Below are 20,391 nucleotides of genomic sequence, written 5' to 3'. Positions count from 1 at the left end.
CCTGTATCCGATCAGACCAGGTACTATGTAATACTCCTCCACATGTATCCGATCAGACCAGGCACTATGTAATACTCCCCCACCTGTATCCGATCAGACCAGGTACTATGTAATACTCCCCGGCCTGTATCCGATCAGACCAGGTAGAATGTAATACACCCCCACCTGTATCCGATCAGACCAGGTACTATGCAATACTCCCCCACCTGTATCCGATCAGACCAGGTACTATGTAATACTCCCCCACATGTATCCGATCAGACCAGGTACTATGTAATACTCCCCCACATGTATCCGATCAGACCAGGTACTATGCAATACTCCCCCACCTGTATCCGATCAGAACAGGTACTATGTAATACTCCCCCACCTGTATCCGATCAGACCAGGTACTATGTAATACTCCCCCACATGTATCCGATCAGACTAGGTACTATGCAATACTCCCCCACCTGTATCCGATCAGACCAGGCACTATGTAATACACCCCCACCTGTATCCGATCAGACCAGGTACTATGTAATACTCCCCCAACTGTATCAGACCAGGTACAATGTAATACTCCCCCACCTGTATCCGATCAGACCAGGTACTATGTAATACTCCCCGACCTGTATCCGATCAGACCAGGTAGAATGTAATACACCCCCACCTGTATCCGATCAGACAAGGTACTATGTAATACTCCCCCACCTGTATCCGATCAGACCAGGTACTATGTAATACACCCCTACCTGTATCCAATCAGACCAGGTACTAATTAATACTCCCCCACCTGTATCCGATCAGAACAGGTACCATGCAATACACCCCCACCTGTATCGGATCAGACCAGGTACTATGTAATACTCCCCCACCTGTATCCGATCAGACCAGGTACTATGTAATACTTCCTGACCTGTATACGATCAGAACGGTTACTATGTAATACTCCCCCACATGTATCAGACCAGGTACTATGCAATGCTCCCCCACCTGTATCCGATAAGACCAGGCACTATGTAATATTCCCCCAACTGTATCAGAACAGGTACAATGTAATACTCCCCCACCTGTATCCGATCAGACCAGGTACTATGTAATACTCCCCCACCTGTATCCGATCAGACCAGGTACTATGTAATACTCCCCCACCTGTATCCGATCAGACCAGGTACAATGTAATACTCCCCCACCTGTATCCGATCAGACCAGGTACTATGTAATACTCCCACATGTATCCGATCAGACCAGGTACTATTTAATACTCCCCCACCTGTATCGGATCAGACCAGGTACTATGTAATACTCCCCCACCTCTGTCCGATCAGACCAGGTACTATGTAATTCTCCCCCACATGTATCAGACCAGGTACTATGCAATACTCCCCCACCTGTATCCGATCAGACCAGGTACTATGTAATACTCCCCCACCTGTATCCATTCATACTAGGTACTATTTAATACTCCCCCACCTGTATCCGAACAGACCAGGTAATATGTAATACTTCCCCACCTGTTTCCGATCAGACCAGGTAATATGGAATACTCCCCCACCTGTAGCCGATCAGACCAGGTACTATGTAATACTACCCCACCTGTATCCGATCAGACCAGGTACTATGTAATACTCCCCCAACTGTATCCGATCAGACCAGTTACTTTGTAATAGACCCCCACCTGTATCCGATCAGACCAGGTACTATGTAATACTCCCCCACCTGTATCCGATCAGACCAGGTACTATGTAATACTCCCCCCCTCTATCAGACCAGGTACTTTGTAATACTCCCCCACCTCTGTCCGATCAGACCAGGTACTATGTTATACTCCCCCACCTGTATCCGATCAGACCAGGTACTATGTAATACTCCCCGACCTGTATCCGATCAGACCAGGTACTATGTAATACTCCCCCACCTGTATCTGATCAGACCAGGTACTTTGTAATAGACCCCCACCTGTATCGGATCAGACCAGGTACTAATTAATACTCCCCCATCTGTATCCGATCAGATCAGGTACTATGTAATACTCCCCCACCTGTATCCGATCAGACCAGGTACTATGTAATACTCCCCCACCTGTATCCGATCAGACCAGGTACTATGTAATACTCCCACATGTATCCGATCAGACCAGGTACTATTTAATACTCCCCCACCTGTATCCGATCAGACCAGGTACTATGTAATACTCCCCCACCTGTATCCGATCAGACCAGGTAATATGTAATACTCCCCCACCTGTATCCGATCAGACCAGGTACTATGTAATACTCCCCCACCTGTATCCGATCAGACCAGGTACTATGTAATACTCCCCCACCTGTATCCGATCAGACCAGTTACTTTGTAATAGACCCCCACCTGTATCCGATCAGACCAGGTACTATGCAATACTCCCCCACCTGTATCCGATCAGACCAGGTACTATGTAATACTCCCCCACCTGTATCGGATCAGACCAGGTACTATGTAATACTCCCCCACCTGTATCCGATCAGACCAGGTACTATGTAATACTTCCTGACCTGTATACGATCAGAACGGTTACTATGTAATACTCCCCCACATGTATCAGACCAGGTACTATGCAATGCTCCCCCACCTGTATCCGATCAGACCAGGCACTATGTAATATTCCCCCAACTGTATCAGAACAGGTAAAATGTAATACTCCCCCACCTGTATCCGATCAGAACAGGTACTATGTAATACTCCCCCACCTGTATCCGATCAGACCAGGTACAATGTAATACTCCCCCACCTGTATCCGATCAGACCAGGTACAATGTAATACTCCCCCACCTGTATCCGATCAGACCAGGTACTATGTAATACTCCCACATGTATCCGATCAGACCAGGTACTATTTAATACTCCCCCACCTGTATCGGATCAGACCAGGTACTATGTAATACTCCCCCACCTCTGTCCAATCAGACCAGGTACTATGTAATACTCCCCCACATGTATCAGACAAGGTACTATGCAATACTCCCCCACCTGTATCCGATCAGATCAGGTACTATGTAATACTCCCCCACCTGTATCCATTCATACTAGGTACTATTTAATACTCCCCCACCTGTATCCGAACAGACCAGGCAATATGTAATACTTCCCCACCTGTTTCCGATCAGACCAGGTAATATGGAATACTCCCCCACCTGTAGCCGATCAGACCAGGTACTATGTAATACTCCCCCACCTGTATCCGATCAGACCAGGTACTATGTAATACTCCCCCAACTGTATCCGATCAGACCAGTTACTTTGTAATAGACCCCCACCTGTATCCGATCAGACCAGGTACTATGTAATACTCCCCCACCTGTATCCGATCAGACCAGGTACTATGTAATACTCCCCCCCTCTATCAGACCAGGTACTATGTAATACTCCCCCACCTCTGTCCGATCAGACCAGGTACTATGTAATACTCCCCCACATGTATCAGACCAGGTACTATGCAATACTCCCCCACCTGTATCCGATCAGACCAGGTACTATGTAATACTCCCCCACCTGTATCCATTCAGACCAGGTACTATTAAATACTCCCCAACCTGTATCCGATCAGACCAGGTACTATGTAATACTCCCCCACCTGTATCCGATCAGACCAGGTACTATGTAATACTCCCCCACCTGTATCCATTCAGACCAGGTACTATGTAATACTCCCCCACCTGTATCCGATCAGACCAGGTACTATGTAATACTGCCCCACCTGTATCCGATCAGACCAGGTACTATGTAATACTCCCCCACCTGTATCCGATCAGACCAGGTACTATGTAATACTCCCCCACCTGTATCCATTCAGACCAGGTACTATGTAATACTCCCACACCTGTATCCGATCAGACTAGGTACTATGCAATACTCCCCCACCTGTATCCGATCAGACCAGGCACTATGTAATACACCTCCACCTGTATCCGATCAGACCAGGTACTATGTTATACTCCCCCACCTGTATCCGATCAGACAAGGTACTATGTAATACTCCCCGACCTGTATCCGATCAGACCAGGTACTATGTAATACTCCCCCACCTGTATTGGATCAGACCAGGTACTTTGTAATAGACCCCCACCTGTATCGGATCAGACCAGGTACTAATTAATACTCCCCCATCTGTATCCGATCAGATCAGGTACTAATTAATACTCCCCCACCTGTATCCGATCAGACCAGGTACTATGTAATACTCCCCCCCTCTATCAGACCAGGTACTTTGTAATACTCCCCCACCTCTGTCCGATCAGACCAGGTACTATGTAATACTCCCCCACATGTATCAGACCAGGTACTATGCAATACTCCCCCACCTGTATCCGATCAGACCAGGTACTATGTAATACTCCCCCACCTGTATCCATTCAGACCAGGTACTATTAAATACTCCCCAACCTGTATCCGATCAGACCAGGTACTATGTAATACTCCCCCACATGTATCAGACCAGGTACTATGCAATACTCCCCCACCTGTATCCGATCAGACCAGGTACTATTAAATACTCCCCCACCTGTATCCATTCAGACCAGGTACTATTAAATACTCCCCCACCTGTATCCGATCAGACCAGGTACTATGTAATGCTGCCCCACATGTATCCGATCAGACCAGGTACTATGCAATACTCCCCCACCTGTATCTGATCAGACCAGGTACTATGTAATACTCCCCCACCTGTATCCATTCAGACCAGATACTATGTAATACTCCCACACCTGTATCCGATCAGACTAGGTACTATGCAATACTCCCCCACCTGTATCCGATCAGACCAGGCACTATGTAATACACCTCCACCTGTATCCGATCAGACCAGGTACTATGTTATACTCCCCCACCTGTATCCGATCAGACAAGGTACTATGTAATACTCCCCGACCTGTATCCGATCAGACCAGGTACTATGTAATAGACCCCCACCTGTATCGGATCAGACCAGGTACTATGTAATACTCCCCCACCTGTATCCATTCAGACCAGGTACTATGTAATACTCCCCCACCTGTATCCGATCAGACTAGGTACTATGCAATACTCCCCCACCTGTATCCGATCAGACCAGGTACTATGTAATACACCTCCACCTGTATCCGATCAGACCAGGTACTATGTTATACTCCCCCACCTGTATCCGATCAGACAAGGTACTATGTAATACTCCCCGACCTGTATCCGATCAGACCAGGTACTATGTAATACTCCCCCACCTGTATTGGATCAGACCAGGTACTTTGTAATAGACCCCCACCTGTATCGGATCAGACCAGGTACTAATTAATACTCCCCCATCTGTATCCGATCAGATCAGGTACTAATTAATACTCCCCCACCTGTATCCGATCAGACCAGGTACTATGTAATACTCCCCCCCTCTATCAGACCAGGTACTTTGTAATACTCCCCCACCTCTGTCCGATCAGACCAGGTACTATGTAATACTCCCCCACATGTATCAGACCAGGTACTATGCAATACTCCCCCACCTGTATCCGATCAGACCAGGTACTATGTAATACTCCCCCACCTGTATCCATTCAGACCAGGTACTATTAAATACTCCCCAACCTGTATCCGATCAGACCAGGTACTATGTAATACTCCCCCACATGTATCAGACCAGGTACTATGCAATACTCCCCCACCTGTATCCGATCAGACCAGGTACTATGTAATACTCCCCCACCTGTATCCATTCAGACCAGGTACTATTAAATACTCCCCCACCTGTATCCGATCAGACCAGGTACTATGTAATGCTGCCCCACATGTATCCGATCAGACCAGGTACTATGCAATACTCCCCCACCTGTATCTGATCAGACCAGGTACTATGTAATACTCCCCCACCTGTATCCATTCAGACCAGATACTATGTAATACTCCCACACCTGTATCCGATCAGACTAGGTACTATGCAATACTCCCCCACCTGTATCCGATCAGACCAGGCACTATGTAATACACCTCCACCTGTATCCGATCAGACCAGGTACTATGTTATACTCCCCCACCTGTATCCGATCAGACAAGGTACTATGTAATACTCCCCGACCTGTATCCGATCAGACCAGGTACTATGTCATACTCCCCCATCTGTATCCGATCAGATCAGGTACTATGTAATACTCCCCCACCTGTATCCGATCAGACCAGGTACTATGTAATACTCCCCCACCTGTATCCGATCAGACCATGTACTATGTAATACTCCCACATGTATCCGATCAGACCAGGTACTATTTAAAACTCCCCCACCTGTATCGGATCAGACCAGGTACTATGTAATACTCTCCCACCTGTATCTGATCAGACCAGGTACTATGTAATACTCCCCCACCTGTATCCATTAAGAACCAGGTACTATGTAATACTCCCACACCTGTATCCGATCAGACTAGATACTATGCAATACTCCCCCACCTGTATCCGATCAGACCAGGCACTATGTAATACACCTCCACCTGTATCCGATCAGACCAGGTACTATGTTATACTCCCCCACCTGTATCCGATCAGACAAGGTACTATGTAATACTCCCCGACCTGTATCCGATCAGACCAGGTACTATGTAATACTCCCCCACCTGTATTGGATCAGACCAGGTACTTTGTAATAGACCCCCACCTGTCTCGGATCAGACCAGGTACTAATTAATACTCCCCCATCTGTATCCGATCAGATCAGGTACTAATTAATACTCCCCCACCTGTATCCGATCAGACCAGGTACTATGTAATACTCCCCCCCTCTATCAGACCAGGTACTTTGTAATACTCCCCCACCTCTGTCCGATCAGACCAGGTACTATGTAATACTCCCCCACATGTATCAGACCAGGTACTATGCAATACTCCCCCACCTGTATCCGATCAGACCAGGTACTATGTAATACTCCCCCACCTGTATCCATTCAGACCAGGTACTATTTAATACTCCCCAACCTGTATCCGATCAGACCAGGTACTATGTAATACTCCCCCACATGTATCAGACCAGGTACTATGCAATACACCCCCACCTGTATCCGATCAGACCAGGTACTATGTAATACTCCCCCACCTGTATCCATTCAGACCAGGTACTATTTAATACTCCCCCACCTGTATCCGATCAGACCAGGTACTATGTAATACTGCCCCACATGTATCCGATCAGACCAGGTACTATGCAATACTCCCCCACCTGTATCCGATCAGACCAGGTACTATGTAATACTCCCCCACCTGTATCCGATCAGACCAGGTACTATGTAATACTCCCCCACCTGTATCCGATCAGACCAGGTACTATGCAATACTCCCCCACCTGTATCCGATCAGACCAGGCACTATGTAATACACCTCCACCTGTATCCGATCAGACCAGGTACTATGTTATACTCCCCCACCTGTATCCGATCAGACAAGGTACTATGTAATACTCCCCGACCTGTATCCGATCAGACCAGGTACTATGTAATACTCCCCCACCTGTATCCTATCAGACCAGGTACTATGTAATACTCCCCCATCTGTATCCGATCAGATCAGGTACTATGTAATACTCCCCCACCTGTATCCGATCAGACCAGGTGCTATGTAGTACTCCCCCACCTGTATCCGATCAGACCATGTACTATGTAATACTCCCACATGTATCCGATCAGACCAGGTACTATTTAAAACTCCCCCACCTGTATCCGATCAGACCAGGTACTATGTAATACTCTCCCACCTGTATCCGATCAGACCAGGTAATATGTAATACTCCCCCACCTGTATCCGATCAGACCAGGTACTATGTAATACTCCCCCACCTGTATCGGATCAGACCAGGTACTATGTAATACTCCCCCACCTGTATCCGATCAGACCAGTTACTTTGTAATAGACCCCCACCTGTATCCGATCAGACCAGGTACTATGCAATACTCCCCCACCTGTATCCGATCAGACCAGGTACTATGTAATACTCCCCCACCTCTGTCCGATCATACCAGGTACTATGTAATACTCCCCCACCTGTATCGGATCAGATCAGGTACTATGTAATTCTCCCCCACCTGTATCTGATCAGACTAGGTACTATGCAATACTCCCCCACCTGTAGCCGATCAGACCAGGTACTATGTAATACTCCCCCACCTGTATCCGATCAGACCAGGTACTATGTAATACTCCCCCACCTGTATCCGATCAGACCAGGTACTATGTAATACTCCCCCACCTGTATCCGATCAGACCAGGTACAATGTAATACACCCCCACCTGTATCCGATCAGACAAGGTACTATGTAATACTCCCCCACCTGTATCCGATCAGACCAGGTACTATGTAATACTGCCCCACATGTATCCGATCAGACCAGGTACTATGCAATACTCCCCCACCTGTATCCGATCAGACCAGGTACTATGTAATACTCCCCCACCTGTATCCGATCAGACTAGGTACTACGCAATACTCCCCCACCTGTATCCGATCAGACCAGGCACTATGTAATACACCCCCACCTGTATCCAATCAGACCAGGTACTATGTAATACTCCCCCACCTGTATCCGATCAGACCAGGTACTATGTAATTCTCCCCCACCTGTATCTGATCAGACCAGGTACTATGTAATACTCCCCCACCTGTATCCATTCAGACCAGGTACTATGTAATACTCCCACACCTGTATCCGATCAGACTAGGTACTATGCAATACTCCCCCACCTGTATCCGATCAGACCAGGCACTATGTAATACACCTCCACCTGTATCCGATCAGACCAGGTACTATGTAATACTCCCTGGCCTGTATCCGATCAGACCAGGTAGAATGTAATACACCCCCACCTGTATCCGATCAGACAAGGTACTATGTAATACTCCCCCACCTGTATCCGATCAGACCAGGTACTATGTAATACTCCCCCACCTGTATCCGATCAGACCAGGTACTATGTAATACTCCCTGGCCTGTATCCGATCAGACCAGGTAGAATGTAATACTCCCCCACCTGTATCCGATCAGACTAGGTACTATGCAATACTCCCCCACCTGTATCCGATCAGACCAGGCACTATGTAATACACCCCCACCTGTATCCGATCAGACCAGGTACTATGTAATACTCCCCCACCTGTATCCGATCAGACCAGGTACTATGTAATACTCCCCCACCTGTATCTGATCAGACCAGGTACTATGTAATACTCCCCCACCTGTATCCATTCAGACCAGGTACTATGTAATACTCCCCCACCTGTATCCGATCAGACTAGGTACTATGCAATACTCCCCCACCTGTATCCGATCAGACCAGGCACTATGTAATACTCCCCCACCTGTATCCGATCAGACCAGGTACTATGTAATACTCCCCCACCTGTATCCGATCAGACCAGGTACTATGTAATACTCCCCCACCTGTATCCGATCAGACCAGGTACTATGTAATACTCCCCCACCTGTATCCGATCAGACCAGGTACTTTGTAATAGACCCCCACCTGTATCGGATCAGACCAGGTACTAATTAATACTCCCCCACCTGTATCCGATCAGAACAGGTACTATGTAATACACCCCCATCTGTATCCGATCAGATCAGGTACTATGTAATACTCCCCCACCTGTATCCGATCAGACCAGGTACTATGTAATACTCCCCCACCTGTATCCGATCAGACCAGGTACTATGTAATACTCCCACATGTATCCGATCAGACCAGGTACTATTTAATACTCCCCCACCTGTATCGGATCAGACCAGGTACTATGTAATACTCCCCCACCTGTATCCGATCAGACCAGGTAATATGTAATACTCCCCCACCTGTATCCGATCAGACCAGGTACTATGTAATACTCCCCCACCTGTATCGGATCAGACCAGGTACTATGTAATACTCCCCCACCTGTATCCGATCAGACCAGTTACTTTGTAATAGACCCCCACCTGTATCCGATCAGACCAGGTACTATGCAATACTCCCCCACCTGTATCCGATCAGACCAGGTACTATGTAATACTCCCCCACCTGTATCCGATCAGACCAGGTACTATGTAATACTCCCCCACCTATATCCGATCAGACCAGGTACTATGCAATACTCCCCCACCTGTATCCGATCAGACCAGGGACTATGTAATACTCCCCCACCTGTATCCGATCAGACCAGGTACTATGTAATACTCCCCCACCTGTATCCGATCAGACTAGGTACTATGCAATACTCCCCCACCTGTATCCGATCAGACCAGGCACTATGTAATACACCCCCACCTGTATCCGATCAGACCAGGTACTATGTAATACTCCCCCACCTGTATCCGATCAGACCAGGTACTATGTAATACTCCCCCACCTGTATCCGATCAGACCAGGTACTATGCAATACTCCCCCACCTGTATCTGATCAGACCAGGTACTATGTAATACTCCCCCACCTGTATCCATTCAGACCAGGTACTATGTAATACTCCCCCACCTGTATCCGATCAGACCAGGTACTATGTAATACTCCCCCACCTGTATCCGATCAGACCAGGTACTATGTAATACTCCCCCACCTGTATCCGATCAGACCAGGTACTATGTAATACTCCCCCACCTGTATCCGATCAGACCAGGTACTATGTAATACTCCCCCACCTGTATCCGATCAGACCAGGTACTATGTAATACTCCCCCACCTGTATCCGATCAGACCAGGTACTTTGTAATAGACCCCCACCTGTATCGGATCAGACCAGGTACTAATTAATACTCCCCCATCTGTATCCGATCAGATCAGGTACTATGTAATACTCCCCCACCTGTATCCGATCAGACCAGGTACTATGTAATACTCCCCCACCTGTATCCGATCAGACCAGGTACTATGTAATACTCCCACATGTATCCGATCAGACCAGGTACTATTTAAAACTCCCCCACCTGTATCCGATCAGACCAGGTACTATGTAATACTCCCCCACCTGTATCCGATCAGACCAGGTACTATGTAATACTCCCCCACCTGTATCCGATCAGACCAGGTACTATGTAATTCTCCCCCACCTGTATCGGATCAGACCAGGTACTATGTAATACTCCCCCACCTGTATCCGATCAGACCAGTTACTATGTAATAGACCCCCACCTGTATCCGATCAGACCAGGTACTATGCAATACTCCCCCACCTGTATCCGATCAGACCAGGTACTATGTAATACTCCCCCACCTGTATCCGATCAGACCAGGTACTATGTAATACTCCCCCACCTGTATCGGATCAGACCAGGTACTATGCAATACTCCCCCACCTGTATCCGATCAGACCAGGTACTATGTAATTCTCCCCCACCTGTATCGGATCAGACCAGGTACTATGTAATACTCCCCCACCTGTATCCAATCAGACCAGGTACTATGTAATACTCCCCCACCTGTATCCGATCAGACCAGGTACTATGTAATACACCCCCACCTGTATCCGATCAGACCAGGTACTATGTAATACTCCCCCACCTGTATCCGATCAGACCAGGTACTATGTAATACACCCCCACCTGTATCCGATCAGACAAGGTACTATGTAATACTCCCCCACCTGTATCCGATCAGACCAGGTACTATGTAATACTGCCCCACATGTATCCGATCAGACCAGGTACTATGCAATACTCCCCCACCTGTATCCGATCAGACCAGGTACTATGTAATACTCCCCCACATGTATCCGATCAGACCAGGTACTATGTAATACTCCCCCACCTGTATCCGATCAGACCAGGTACTACGCAATACTCCCCCACCTGTATCCGATCAGACCAGGCACTATGTAATACACCCCCACCTGTATCCAATCAGACCAGGTACTATGTAATACTCCCCCACCTGTATCCGATCAGACCAGGTACTATGTAATACTCCCCCACCTGTATCCGATCAGACCAGTTACTATGTAATACTGCCCCACATGTATCCGATCAGACCAGGTACTATGCAATACTCCCCCACCTGTATCCGATCAGACCAGGTACTATGTAATACTCCCCCACCTGTATCGGATCAGACCAGGTACTTTGTAATAGACCCCCACCTGTATCGGATCAGACCAAGTACTAATTAATACTCCCCTACCTGTATCCGATCAGAACAGGTACTATGTAATACTCCCCCACCTGTATCAGACCAGGTACAATGTAAAACTCCCCCACCTGTATCCGATCAGAGTAGGTACTGTCAAGTTTTGACCTCTTTCTTGTGCAATTCCCCACTTGAAAAGGACAATCCCTCCACGTGAAGATTTTAACTGGATTTCACTCAATAAACAGCCATAGAATCAGTTGCTTGTCTTTTATTTACCATTCTTTGGTTGGCAGTAAACAGGTGAAAAACCTCAAAAAAGAGATGACAAATATAAGTTACTATTTGAGTTGACAGCCCAATCAAATACACAAAATTATCCACATTCATCCCAGATAAACACATTTCTGCCACCATAAAACACAAGGTTTCCACTTTTAAGCAAATGTTTCCCAAAATAGAAACCCACCATTTTTAATCAAATGAGCAGAATCAGTACACTTTTATCTAAATTTGCATTTTAGCCAAACACATTCAAAATACCTCTAGTAGCAAAAAACCACACTTATTTTCTAATCAGCAGTTAAGCAGACAAATCCTACATCTTTTAGCCAAAGATTTTCCAGACTATACATTTGTTACTGAATTAAGAACTTGGTTTACTAAGATTTCTACAAAGTTTAACTTACTTTTAACCATTTCAAACAAGTTCTATCAACAATGAATTTGGCTCTTCTTACTTTATACCACACAAACAACATTTGAAGTTATAAATACCACTGCAAAAGTCCTATCAAAGTTAAGAGTTAAGAGTCTGTGTTTTCCAGAGTATCATTAGCAGTGCACTGCTTAAGTCAGTATAGTCAAGCATGGCCAATATGGCGCTTACCGGCTGTCTTTCACAGTTTTGTGAAGGGCTTGGACTTGCACAGTCACCTTGATCACATAGATGAAGTTTCCTTGGTCTTGTGGTGCTATAAATGCTCCTTTCACTGCGTTCTAAAGACAACAGCAGAGCCAGGTGCTGGCACGCCCAGATTGCCTGGAAGATTTGTTCCACCTGGTTCACCACTGATTGAAGGAGGAGGAGTTTCAACACTGAGGAGCTCCCAGGCAGTTTGACAGCACACCTCCCACTCAATCTTCCCACGGGAACCGATGGAAAGATTGTAAATCAGCACCTACATACTGCCGGTCAGCTCCGAGTTTGATCCTCAACTGGTAGCAAGACAATCAGGCGTCGAACATCTCTGTGCAGGACTGTGGTTTGCGTAGCTTCTTTCAGGACTTTGGCCGATGGCCGGTTTAGTGCGGGTTTTGTGACAGGAAGGCAGGAGCTTTGGACCACTTTGACGTTCACGTCTCGAACAATGCCCTTAGCATCTGGATTAACGCTCACCACCCGTCCTAGCTTGAATTGGCCCCTCATTGCATTTTGGTCACACAACCAGACAATATCTCCGACAGCAACGTTGCGATATGAAGTGTGCCATTTACTTCTCAGAAATAAGTTTGGGCCGGCAAGCTGGCTCCAAGACCTCCAGAACTTGTTGACCTGGTTCTGCATCTCTGAGTCTCTTGTAAGGGTAGTTCGCAAAGTCAAATGTTCTGATCTCACCGCTTGGAGAGGCTCGGCCCAGGAGAAGTGTGTTGGGTGACACATACTGCACGCTTTCTTCATGGCTCTGCACCCTGGCATCTATTGGGCATTCGTTGGCAAGGTTTGCAGCAAGTTGTAGTGTTGTCTGAAGCTCGCTGTAGCTAAGGCCAGTGTTGTTGCCCAGGCTCTGCAGTGCCTTCTTGAGAATGCGAACAGCGGCTTCAGCAGCCCCATTGCGGTGAGGTGAGTCAGCAGGGTGAATTGTCCACTCCCATTTGGTACCTTTTTGAGCCGACATCTCTTCTATTGAAGTTCTATTCTGAGCATCCAGGAACTGGTACAGCTCTCTTAGGACAGGTTTGGCGCCGATGAAGTTTGTCCCCGGGTCGGACCAGATCTTTCTTGGGTGCCCTCTAATTGCAGTAAAGCGTTGGTAAGCCATCAAGAAGCTCTCTGTCGACATTGTGTTGACCAGGTCTGCATGAATTGCCCTGCTGGCCATACAGCTGAAGACGACACCCCACACTTTCATTGAGACCCGTTTCTTGATGTCATCTTTGACAAGGTACGGTCCGAAGAGGTCGACTGTAGTGAACTCGAACGGAGCTGCAGGTGTGGCTCTTTCAGCAGGTAAGTCAGCCATTACCTGTTCGCACCTTCTTGCTCTTGACTTTTTGCAGAAAAGGCAGTTATCCACTACTTTTTGGCAAATTTTTCTTCCTTGGATGACCCAGGCTTTCCTCCTCATTTTCAGCAGGGTTGCAGCCACACCTTCATGACCCTCATCGTGCGCCTCCCGTGCCAATAAAGTAGAGACCCATGCATTGAAAGGCAGAAGGGGAACTGCAGCGCCATCCTCCCTGAAGCCATGGATTCTCCCACCGCAGACTAGTAACCCAGATTCTGGCTCTCTGTACACAACCAAGCGGTCCGTAGTGGTAGTTGGGAACGTCACCCCCTCTTGAGCAGCAAGATAGATGTCTCTTATTGCCTCTTGACGTTCTGTGGCGGTGATAACTCCTTTTGTGGGAATCGCCTCCCACTTTGGGGTCTCGATGGACTTTGTTGCAGATCTAAACTTTTTGGCGGCTCTCCAGATAAAAGCAACAGTCTTGATTAGACACTTTAGGCTACTAAAGCGCCTCTCATCCACCAAGTTTAGGACAGCTGCACCAGCAGGAAGTCGTCCCACAAGACTTGGAAGACTTCTTTTCGCTTGGGCTCTGGTGAGTGCTGCCACAAATGACTTCTTTTGCATATTGTTAATGCTCTCTCGAGTTGTCACAGACACATCTTTTGACGACATAATTGGCCACTCGCTCTCTGGAAGATATAGAAACTCTGGCCCTTGCTGCCACTCTGAATGGGCATCAAGTTCCTTTGGCCCAGCTCCTCGAGTGATAATGTCGGCTATGTTGAGTGGTCCAGGGATCCACCACCAGTCCTGTAGCCGTGTGCTCTCTTGGATCTCTCCAATTCTATTAGCGAAGAAAGTCTGAAATCCATAGCTTTCACGCTGGATAGCTCCAAGAACAGTCTGACTGTCTAACAAATGGTACCACCTTTTTATCTGGATCTGGGTATGCTGTTCAAAGTACTTTTTCAGGCGGCTTGCAAAGACTGCACCGCAAAGTTCTGCTTTGACTGCATCCCCCTTCTGGTCTAGTGGTGTCAGCTTTGCTTTTGACTCCACTAGTCGAATTGTTAATTGTTTGTTGCAGTTCCACCGCAGGTAGAGGACAGCACCATAGGAGCTTTCACTGCCATCTGAAAAAGTGACAGCGACTGGTTCAGTTGTTGCCTTTGGTGGAGTAAGAGCTCTTGGGAACATTACTTTGCTTAGCTGGACGTACTCCTCAAAAATTCCAATTGCATCTTTGCGGAGCTCATCCGACAGGGGAAGGTCCCATGTGTCCTTGACCATGCTGCACTTTGGTTTTGCCTCTTGGAATGCCCTTCGGACCAAGATAGCCCCTCTTTGCTTTGATGGCGTTGTCAGGCCAACTGGGTCGTACAAACCAGCAACTTGACTCAGCAGTTCACGTCTTGTCAGCGGGTCTGGTGTCTGTGCTCGTACTTCTTCTAGCAGTAAGTCTTGCCCAAGTCTCATCTTTTTCTTCCGCCTGGAGAAGTTGACCCTCACCATGACATGCAACATGTCTTCATCCACAATGTAGCCGAGACCGAGCGCCTTGTTGTCTTCCTCCTTAAGCTGATTTGGCAGGACAACAATATTTGGTGATGCCTTTTCTCTTTCTCCTTTATTTTGGCCTGAGAAGACCCAAGGCTTCAGTGCAAACCCTCCTGCTTTTAGAATCAGCTCCACATTCTTTGTGATGACTTCGAGTTTTTCACGGCAGTTGTGGGATGTCAAGATGTCATCGACGTAGCTGTGCTCATGTAATACTTGGCATTCATCTGTGAGGTGGCTGAATTGAGGCAGGTTAGCCGTCTCCCTCATGGCCAGTTGTGCTATGCACCCTGCTGGCTTGTCCCCGATATTCACTCTGGTTATGGCGTATTGTTCCACCTCATCGCCCTCTGAATCCCGCCACAAGAACCGGTGTAGATGGACTTCCCTCTCCTCGAGCCACACAGAATTGTACATTTTTCTGACGTCTCCTAGAGCGGCGTAGGAGCCTTGGCGGAACTTGAGGAGGACAGCTCGAATCGGATTGAGAACGTCAGGGCCTTTCATCAGAAGGTCATTGAGACTTTGGCCTTTGTACTTCTGACTGCTGTTCCAGACAAGTCTTACCGGAGTTGTAACAGAGTGGGGGTTGGGTGCGATAAGATGACTAATATACCAGACAGGTCCATTCCAGTTGGTTAGATCCTCTTTGGTCAGCTTTCTTGCAGCCCGGCGGTCAACCATTTCGTGGACTTGAGCACCATAGGCTTTTTTCCACTGCGGTTCTTTGGCGAGCTGTCTCTCTGTTCTGAGAAAGGTTGCCTCCACTGCTTTTATGTTGTTTGGCAATGTAGATGGGTCAATGAGCCATGGATACCTTGCATGCCAGTGTGGACTATCACTGTGGTCATCAGCACCAACATAAGTCAGGCCATCCTTAACAACTTCCAGCTCCCTTTCTTCAGCCAGAGTCATTTCTTTGCCACCAAGTTGACAACTGCCGCAGCGACATCCTCCACATTTTGGGGTGCAGGGGGCGCCAATGCTATCCCATCTCCACCACTCAATAAAATCCCGAGTGGAAATAGCAGAATAAGAAGACTTGATGGTAGGTTTGGCGCAGATATGTTCTTCATACATCAATGCTGCTGCTCTCATGGATCTGGCGAAGTGCGCTCTGGACTGGTGTGCTGTAACTGTAGCCTCTTCAAACAGACCAGGGTGTGTCCCTCCAATTGTCTTTCCCAATGGCCCATCCCATAGTACAAGGTCCCCAACGGTGCGTATTTTCTGTGGGACCAGTCGCCCTTCCTTATGGCTTATCAAAAGCTGTATCTGTCTTGGTCTAACAAGTTCATTTTGGGGGACATCTGGAAAGAATTTTTGGAGTCTTTTGGCTGTCACATGTTTGTGAATCTCTGCAATGCTGTCCAAACCATAGCAGAGGAGTTGGTGGGATCTGACATTGCCTTGCTCTGTGCGGACCCGGATCTTTAGGAGGTACCGTTTTGTGGTGACTTGAACTTTCATTCCTCCCACACCATGGACAACAAGGGTTATGGCTTCACTTCTAAGGTTCAAACGATCAGCTGCATCATGAGTTATATAGTTTGTATCCGATGCCAGGTCGATCAAAGTCCCAACTTTTTGTCCTGCATTGGCCGTGACCTCTAAGAGCATCATGATGACTGGCCACTCCACTATTCCATTCTCTGCTAGAAGACTGGGTTGGTTGGACACAAGAGAGGTTCTGGCTATAGTGTTGCAAAAGGCATTGCAACACTTCTCTGCAAGTTCAGGTGAGAGACTTTTAATGAACTCTTCTTGGGCTTGGGTATAACGCTCTCTTGTGTTACCTCCCACTTTGCTGTTATTGGACCTCTGGACGACATTCCCTTTGGATGTACCAGCTCTCGGGCAGAGGTAATAGTGGTGTTCTGCAGCACGCTGTTCTATACAGTCTGGCCTCCTGCACAGAAACTCTGATTTACAATAGTCACCTTCCTTGTGAATCTCCAGGCATCTTTTGCAGGCTCTCAGCTTCCTGACAGCATCTCTTTTCTCTGACAGCTTAAGCGTGCGAAACTTTTGGCAGAAATATAGCCTTTTCTTATGCTTGCAGTCTCCGCAGACCACACATCCTTGAGCCTGGTCGCTTAGTTGGGTGGAGGTTCTGGTTCGAGCTTGCCGAGGTTCAGATTTCGGTTTTGGTTCCTCCTCTCTCAGTTGGTCCAGCTTCTCATAGATGGCTTCTTGACCTTGAAGAAACTTGTGGAGGTAGTCAAATCGCTTGTCTTCTTCAGCTTCATCACCTTTGCCAGCTACATGAAGAAGCCATTCCTTCTTCAGGCCATCAGGAAGTTTACTCTCTATTGTCTTTGTTACAAGAGGGTTCTTTATAGCACCGGTCTTGCCAAGCTCGTTCAGATCGACCAGGGCTTTTTCTACAGATTGGATGAGCTCAACAATCCTCCTGGGCTGGTTACCTTTAACTGCTTGGAGTCTTTGGAGCTCTTCTACTATCTCAAGGGCTATAGTTGTCTTATTTCCAAAGCGGTTCTCCAAGACCCGGAAAACCTCCTCAGCAGTTGTGTAAGTTGTCAGGTGAAGGTCTCGTATGGTCTTCTCATCCACACTGTCGAGAAGTTGGAACTTTTTAACCTCTCTGGATCCAGTAGGTTCTCCCTGCATCTGGAGCGCTTCCCAGTCTTTTTTCCACCGGTGAAACTCTCGGCGGATGCCAGAAAACTTTGGGAGGGAAGCAGGCTTTAATTTAATTGCTGGTGTGGCCACAGAACTGTTTGACGTAGTACTCAATCTGCTGGTTTCTCCTCTAACGTGTGCCCCTGTAAAGTCTGCTTGTCTTATTGTGAGATTTGGCAGGATAGTTTCAAGGCCTTTGATACGACTCTGGAAATGTTGTTGCTCTGCTGGGGGGGCCCAGCACTTCCAATGTTTATGCACCTCCTTCGCAGCCTTCACAAGTTTCTCTAGTTCTCCGATCATGAAGAGATATGCATCTGGGTTTTTACTTGGGTCCACAGCTCCCACGTTTTCTGCTTGCGACTCTGCTATTGTAATTGCTTGTGTCAGTTCATATTCCCCGAAATTGGCCCACAATGTCTTTTCTATGAGGTCCTTTAGCTCTTGCAGTTTTTTCTCACACTCATTGGCTGTTTTGACCAAGTCAGACTTCTGCTGCTCGCTCAACTCCTCTGCATCAGAGTTTTCTTCAATACATTGCCCCTCTACATCATCGTTGGCTTCCAGGACTTTGCCAGCTTCTGCAGTGAGCTTCCTAAAATTGTCTCTGAGCTCCTCTTCTGACATCATTGTATGCATTCGTAGCACATTATTGGCCAGACGGGAAAACTGACGCTTCGCTGATGTCCTTGCGGTCTTTAGCTGCTCCACCAGTAATGAATCAGCCATTTCAATCACAGCAGCAGGCGGGAACAGTCTTTACTTGTCTCTCTGGACACGTGTGGTCAGTTTTCTGGTCCTTTTCCAGTCTTGAGCCACGGTTTTTCACTGTCAAGTTTTGACCTCTTTCTTGTGCAATTCCCCACTTGAAAAGGACAATCCCTCCACGTGAAGATTTTAACTGGATTTCACTCAATAAACAGCCATAGAATCAGTTGCTTGTCTTTTATTTACCATTCTTTGGTTGGCAGTAAACAGGTGAAAAACCTCAAAAAAGAGATGACAAATATAAGTTACTATTTGAGTTGACAGCCCAATCAAATACACAAAATTATCCACATTCATCCCAGATAAACACATTTCTGCCACCATAAAACACAAGGTTTCCACTTTTAAGCAAATGTTTCCCAAAATAGAAACCCACCATTTTTAATCAAATGAGCAGAATCAGTACACTTTTATCCAAATTTGCATTTTAGCCAAACACATTCAAAATACCTCTAGTAGCAAAAAACCACACTTATTTTCTAATCAGCAGTTAAGCAGACAAATCCTACATCTTTTAGCCAAAGATTTTCCAGACTATACATTTGTTACTGAATTAAGAACTTGGTTTACTAAGATTTCTACAAAGTTTAACTTACTTTTAACCATTTCAAACAAGTTCTATCAACAATGAATTTGGCTCTTCTTACTTTATACCACACAAACAACATTTGAAGTTATAAATACCACTGCAAAAGTCCTATCAAAGTTAAGAGTTAAGAGTCTGTGTTTTCCAGAGTATCATTAGCAGTGCACTGCTTAAGTCAGTATAGTCAAGCATGGCCAATATGGCGCTTACCGGCTGTCTTTCACAGTTTTGTGAAGGGCTTGGACTTGCACAGTCACCTTGATCACATAGATGAAGTTTCCTTGGTCTTGTGGTGCTATAAATGCTCCTTTCACTGCGTTCTAAAGACAACAGCAGAGCCAGGTGCTGGCATGCCCAGATTGCCTGGAAGATTTGTTCCACCTGGTTCACCACTGATTGAAGGAGGAGGAGTTTCACCACTGAGGAGCTCCCAGGCAGTTTGACAGCACACCTCCCACTCAATCTTCCCACGGGAACCGATGGAAAGATTGTAAATCAGCACCTACATACTGCCGGTCAGCTCCGAGTTTGATCCTCAACTGGTAGCAAGA

The 20,391-nt window shown here is 47.0% G+C and overlaps 1 protein-coding gene and 2 long non-coding RNA genes across 5 annotated transcripts in view; 1 reads left to right on the top strand and 2 right to left on the bottom strand.

Moving 5' to 3' along the window:
• The window catches only part of LOC139537450 (vacuole membrane protein 1-like), a 376,416-nt gene that overhangs the window by 237,466 nt on the left and 118,559 nt on the right, over nucleotides 1-20,391 (top strand). The gene's annotated exons all lie outside the window — the stretch shown is intronic.
• On the bottom strand, nucleotides 12,309-14,833 carry LOC139537452 (uncharacterized). Its single transcript, XR_011667538.1, has 2 exons — nucleotides 12,942-14,833; nucleotides 12,309-12,364 (listed from the first exon to the last, which is right to left on the bottom strand). It is a non-coding gene; the product is annotated as an uncharacterized lncRNA (long non-coding RNA).
• LOC139537449 (uncharacterized) lies at nucleotides 19,418-20,137 on the bottom strand. The gene is made up of 2 exons (XR_011667537.1): nucleotides 20,051-20,137; nucleotides 19,418-19,473 (listed from the first exon to the last, which is right to left on the bottom strand). It is a non-coding gene; the product is annotated as an uncharacterized lncRNA (long non-coding RNA).

This window comes from Salvelinus alpinus, chromosome 13 (genome assembly GCF_045679555.1).
Source record: "Salvelinus alpinus chromosome 13, SLU_Salpinus.1, whole genome shotgun sequence".
Taxonomy (NCBI): domain Eukaryota; kingdom Metazoa; phylum Chordata; class Actinopteri; order Salmoniformes; family Salmonidae; genus Salvelinus; species Salvelinus alpinus.
This window is presented reverse-complemented; position numbering and strand designations above follow the sequence as displayed.